The sequence below is a fragment of the Trachemys scripta genome, chromosome 1 (genome assembly GCF_013100865.1).
Source record: "Trachemys scripta elegans isolate TJP31775 chromosome 1, CAS_Tse_1.0, whole genome shotgun sequence".
NCBI lineage: Eukaryota > Metazoa > Chordata > Testudines > Emydidae > Trachemys > Trachemys scripta.
In genome coordinates this window covers 162,881,484-162,887,501 of record NC_048298.1, presented here as the reverse complement: position 1 = coordinate 162,887,501, position 6,018 = coordinate 162,881,484, and the positions used below count along the sequence as shown (strand labels likewise).

Sequence of the window (6,018 nt, the reverse complement as noted above, 5' to 3'; positions counted from 1 at the left end):
GATTTTTGAAGCGGTGGGTCTCACAATGTGCTCGACATCACATTCAGGCCACCCAAACTTTTATCTCAACTCAACCCCTCCTAGCCTCCACACGTACACCCAGGAGAGGGCTTGTAAAACAAAACGCACGGCTCCTCCTTGCGTGTCCTCCCCTTTGCCAGGGGAGATTAGCAAGCCATGTGGGTGTATTTTAAATCAAGCCAGGGAGAGCTGGAATAATAACCCAGCTGCCGCGGCCACCTGCAAAACTCTGCCTCCTGCCTGAGTTTTTCCCCGACCCCTCGCTGCGGCTCAGTCGAGTCCCAGCAGCGGGAGGAGGAGGAGCCGAGGCCCCCGTGACGGCCCAGGCACAGCTGCGGAGGAAGAGCCGCATGGCTCAATCTCCTCCTGCCCGCCCTTTCCGCGCCTCGTGACGGTCCGTCCCCCGCCCCGGAGCGCTCCCCTGCAGCCGGGCTGGTAAGTGCGCCGGCGGCTCCACCGCCTCGGGCAGCCACGTGGCGAGCAGCCCGGGCAAGAGCTGCAGCCGCCGGCGGGGGAAGGAGGCCGGAGGGGCCCGGGCCGGAACTTCGGCCTCTCGCTCTGGCTGCCCGTCCAGCGCCGCCCCCGTCCCGCAGCTCCCGGGGGGTGTAGCGCCCCCCGCCGCGCTCCTGCAAACCCGCCCAGGCTGCAGCCCTTGGGCACGCGCTTGTGCCTCTGCCCCCCTTGCTGGCCCTGCCCCCCATTCCCTGGCAGGCCGCGCTGGGCGGGGACAGCTCGGGTTCAAAGGGGTGTCAAAGCCCTTGTTCCTTTGTGGTCCCCCCCCCCCCGTTGCAGCTGGTGTGGTGGGTGGGGGGCGCCTGGGACACAAGTGGGCTTGGCAGGATGCGGTTTTTACTGTTAATGTTGATGGATAATATCGATGTTTGTTTTAAAGCATTTTCCCCTGATTTAGTGTTTCACAGTTATGCAAATTGATGGGCCTTCAGCATTTTAAAAACATTTGTATCAAGTTAAATGTTCACAGTTGTTGGAAATTAGGAGGAGTGGTCTGATAATAATTGTTTAATGACCATAGACCAGGGGTTTTCAAACTGGGGGTTGGGACCCCTCAGGGGGGTCGTGAGATTATTACATGGGGGGGTCACCAGCTGTCAGCCTCCACTCCAAACCCTGCTTTGCATCCAGTAATTACAATGCTGTTATAAATTAAATTAAAAACATTTTTTTATATATTTAAGGGGGGGAGGGGTCGCACTCAGAGGCTTGCTGTGTGAAAGGGGTCACCAATACAAAAGTTTGAGAACCGCTGCGATAGATGTTGGGATTCAAAAAGTTAAACCTTTATAATTGCTAACACGCACATAGTCAACTTCCTGTGTGGAAATGAAGTAAATATCCTTCAATTAAACTCTTATGTTTTCAAGCAGCATTTTTCTGTAAATTAGCCCATCTGTAAATTTCTGTAATGGATGGAAATTTGTTGCTGGTTTGTGTGTGTGCAGGGAATTTGATTTTAGCTACCTTTACTGATAAAAATCTGATCTTTCTAAGCCTAAGCAGTAACTATTAAAATGTTCAGTTTAATGTGCAGGAGATAGAGAAGAGGGGAGTAAAGGATGAAGAATCCTCCCTATTAAAGGGGTAGAGGCTTCGTGCACTGTTAAACAATCAAGCTATATGTAGACTGCATAATATCCTATATTGATAAAAGAACAGGAGTACTTGTGGCATCTTAGATACTAACCAATTTATTAGAGCATAAGCTTTCGTGGACTACAGCCCACTTCTTCGGATGCATATAGAGTGAAACATATATTGAGGAAACACATACAGAGAGCATGAACAGGTGGGAGTTGTCTTACCAACTCTGAGAGGCCAATTAATAAGAGAAAAAAACTTTTGAAGTGATAATCAAGCTAGCCCAGTACAGACAGTTTGATAAGAAGTGTGAGAATACTTACAAGGGAGATAGATTCAATCTTTTTGCGGATACAGACTAACACGGCTGCTACTCTGAAACCTTATATTGATAGCCACTTTCATCCCTTAAAGGTCCTGGAATACTAATATACTTCATACATACAGTACTATTAAAATGCAAGCCCCCCTGTGGCAGAAGGCAGCAGCTAACTGGCACACAGTACAACAGTGTGGGGACGTTTCAGAACATCTGTTTAAGTTTCATCTGAAACTCCACATTCACATTTGTGCATGGAATGCTGTTTATCTACCTTGCTAAGCTGAAGGCCTGAGGTGACCTTGCTGGGATTTGATCCAGTATCTTCAGGAGGCCAGGGTGTTCCAAATCCTGAGAGTGGGTTCCACCTGACATTTTGATTAAAAAAACTAGAATATGAAATTAATGATACACATTAGATGGATTAAAAACTGGTTAACTGGTAGGTCTTAAAATGCAATTGTAAATGGGGAACCATCACTGAGCAGGTGTGCTTCTAGTGGGTTCCTGCAAGTATTGATTCTTGGCCCTATGCAGTTTAACTTTTTTATTAATGACCTGGCAGCCGGGCCGGCTCCAGGCACCAGCTGAGCAAGCTGGTGCTTGCGGCGGCAGATTGTTGGAGGCGGCATTCCACCCAATCCTAAGGCGGCACGGCCGTTTTTTTTTTTTTTGGTTCTTGTTCCGCTCTGGCTGCCCTGTAGGGGGTGGAGGCGCGGAGAACCAGAGCCCTTTAAGGGGTTGCGGGGGTGTGAGTCTGGGGTAGAGAGGGCTGTGGCTGGGTTCTGGGAGGGAATGAGTGGGCTGGGGACGGCGGGAAAAGGGATGTGAGTGTCTGGGCTGGGAGGGAAGGGGATGTTACCTGTCTGGGCCAGGGAGGGTCCCATGGCTGTGCTCTGGTGGGGGGAGGGGTGTGAATGTCTGGGCTGGGGATAGTTGTGGCTGGGCTCTGGTGGGAAGGACTGTGAGTTTCTGGGCCAGAGGGGCTCTGAGCTGACCTCTGGAGTAGAGGGGGTGAAAGTGTCTGGGCTGGGGAAGGCCTCATGGCTGGGCTCTGGTTGGGGAGGGGTTGTGAGTGGTTGGCCCACTGGCTGGGCTCTGTGGGGGAGAGGTGAGAGAAACGAACTGGATTGTTGTATGAGTTTCTTTAACTTAGGGTTACCATACGTCCGGATTTCCCCGGACACGTCCGGCTTTTTGGTGCTCAAATCCCCGTCCAGGGGGAATTTCCAAAGAGCCGGACATGTCCGGGGAAATAGGGAGGCATAAGCCAGAGTCCGCCCAGCACGATCCACTGGGTCTGCAGCGCAGCCCAGCTGCCGCAGCTACAATGCTCAGGTGGGGAACGGGGGGGCTCGGGCTTTCCTCGCGGGTGGGGACCTTTCCTGTGGCCCTGTTGCCCCACGCAGCTCGAAACCCGGTGCCACGGGAGCTGTTTCCCGTGGGGAAAGGCAGGCCGGGGAACATGCTCGGCGGCAGGAAGGAAGCTGCGGCCGGAGCTGCAGGGACCCGCGCCACCGCCGAGCGTCTGAAGCCCCCAGCAGGCAGAGGCTGCCGGATGAGTGGGGGGGCAGGGCAAGCGGGGGCATAGAGGCTGCAGGGGCAGGGCAGGCGGGGGGTGCAGGGGATGCAGGGGCAGGGCAGGCGGGGGGTGCAGAGGCTGCAGGGGGTACAGGGGCTGCAGGGTGAGTGGGCAGCAGGGGTCTCAGGCTGCAGGGGTGGGTGGTGCAGGAGCAGGACAGGCAGGGGCATAGAGGCTGCAGGGCGAGTGGGGAGCAGGGGTCTCAGGCTGCAGGGGCAGGGCAGGCAGGGGGTGCAGTGGCTGCAGGGGCGGGGGGTGCAGGGGCTGCAGGGCGAGTGGGGAGCAGGGGTCACAGAGGCTGCAGGGTGAGTGGGGAGCAGGGAAGCACTTAGCATCCCCCAACCAAGATCAGAGCGGGAGGGAGGAAGGGGAATGCAGGGTGCTCAGAGGAGGGGGCAGAGTTGGGGCAGGGATTTTGGGGAAGGGGCGGGGCCAGGGCGGAGTTGGGGCGGGGCTGGGAGTGGGGAAGGGGCGGGGCTGGGGCAGGGCCAGGGCCCCTGTGGAGTGTCCTCTTTTTTTTTCAGTGTTGAAATATGGTAACCCTATTTACCTCTCTACATACGGGGGAATTTTTTGTGTGTCTGTATTGTTACAGACATACTTGCTGACAGGTATTTTGAAATAAATTACCAAAGTAATTGAAACTGGTATGATTATATAGTGTTATTTTGACAAATAAAATATGCAGAATTTTAAAATATTGTGTGCAGAATTTTTAATTTTTTGACGCAGAATACAACCAGGAGTAATATTCAGGTCACTTCTATTTCATTGCTCAAATGTTTGTTTATGAGCCTAAGTTTCTGCACTCTGGTTTGAAAATTTTGGACTTAGATCATTGTTTGGCTTCAGTGATTTAATTCTAAGCAGGAACACTTTAAAAAAAAATTGAATATCACTGTTTGGATTTGTGTTTCTTGCTCACTTTAGCAATAAAGTTATATAGTCTGTTGTTCTCCAATCTTCTGTTAAATTAGGGTTACCATACATCCGGATTTTCCCGGACATGTCCGGCTTTTTGAGCCTCAAATCCCTGTCCGGGAGGAAATCCCCAAAAAGCTGGACATGTCCGGGAAAATAGGGAGGGAGGGGTCATGGGGCTTGGGTCTGGGCTGGAGCCGCTGGGGCCTGTGCTGCGGGGTGGCCGGAGCCGCTCGGCCGGGGGCTGGTGGGGCCAGTGCCAAGCCAGGCGCGAGACGCTGGGGCCAGAGCCTCTTGGCCTGGGCCGGCCGGCCGCCAGAAGGAGCCGGACTGGGCCGCACCCTGCCCCAGCCCCAGCTTACCTGCTGCCTCCCTGTTTCAGGCTTCCCGCGAACATTTGATTCGCGGGAAGCAGGGGAGGGGGAGGAGTAGGGGGGCGGAGCGTTCAGGGGAGGGGGCAGAGTTGGGGCGGGGACTTTGGGGAAGGGGCAGGGAAAGGGAAGGATCGGAGTTGGGGCAGGGCCGGGGCCCTGTGGAGTGTCCTCCTTTTTTTAAATTAAAATATGGTAACCCTAGTTAAATGAAATCCCTGTCTACAAATTGTTTACCTTAGTGCTTACCTTAAGGAAATCAATTGCACGATTAAACAATAATAGAATACCATTTATTTAAATATTTTTGGATGTTTTCTCCATTTTCAAATATATTGATTTCAGTTACAACACAGAATACAAAGTGTGCAGTGTTCACTTTTTTATTACACATATTTGCACTTTAAGAAACAAAAGAAATAGTATGTTTCAATTCACCTAATACGAGTACTGTAGTGCAATCTCTATCATGAAAGTTGAATTTACAAATGTAGAATTATATACAAAAAATAACTGCATTCAAAAATAAACAATGTAAAACTTTAGAACCTACAAGTCCACTGAGTCCTACTTCAGCCAGTCACTCAGAAAAACAAGTTTGGTTACAATTTGCAGGAGATAATGCTGCCCACATCTTGTTTACAATGTCACCTGAAAGTGAGAACAGTCGTTCACATGGCACTGTTGTAGCCGGCATTGTGAGGTATGTACGTGCCAGATGTGCTAAAGATTCATATGCCCCTTCATGCTTCAACCACCATTCCAGAAGGTATGCATCCATGCTGATGACGGGTTCTGCTCGATGACGATCCAAAGCAGAGCGGACCGACGCATGTTCATTTTTATTATGAGTCAGATGCCACCAGCAGAAGGTTGATTTTCTTTTTTGGTGATTCAGGTTCTGTAGTTTCCACATTGGAGTGTTGCTTTTTTAAGACATCTGAAAGCATGCTCCACACCTCATCCCTCTAAGATTTTGGAAGGCACTTCAGATTCTTAAACCTTAGGTTGAGTGCTTTATCTATCCTTAGAAATCTCATAATGGTACCTTCTTTGCGTTTTGTCAAATCTGCTGTGAAAGTGTTCTTAAAATGACCATGTGCTGGGTCATCATCCGAGACTGCTATAACATGAAATCTATGGCAGAATGTGGGTAAAACAGAACAGAAGCCCTACAATTCTCCCCCAAGGAGTTCAGTCGCAAATTT

At 51.2% G+C, this 6,018-nt stretch overlaps 1 protein-coding gene across 3 annotated transcripts in view; it reads left to right on the top strand.

Annotated features, from left to right (window-relative positions):
- The first annotated feature begins 226 nt into the window (after positions 1 to 226).
- The window catches only part of RIOX2 (ribosomal oxygenase 2), a 31,969-nt gene continuing 26,177 nt past the window's right edge, over positions 227 to 6,018 (top strand). The window contains exon 1 of one of the 3 annotated variants that reach the window (XM_034791470.1): positions 227 to 456. The gene's annotated coding sequence lies outside the window, so the exon portion shown is untranslated. Of the gene's footprint in view, positions 457 to 491; positions 511 to 6,018 lie in introns of those variants that run through there. The other 2 variants (XM_034791452.1, XM_034791454.1) reach the window with 2 other exon arrangements.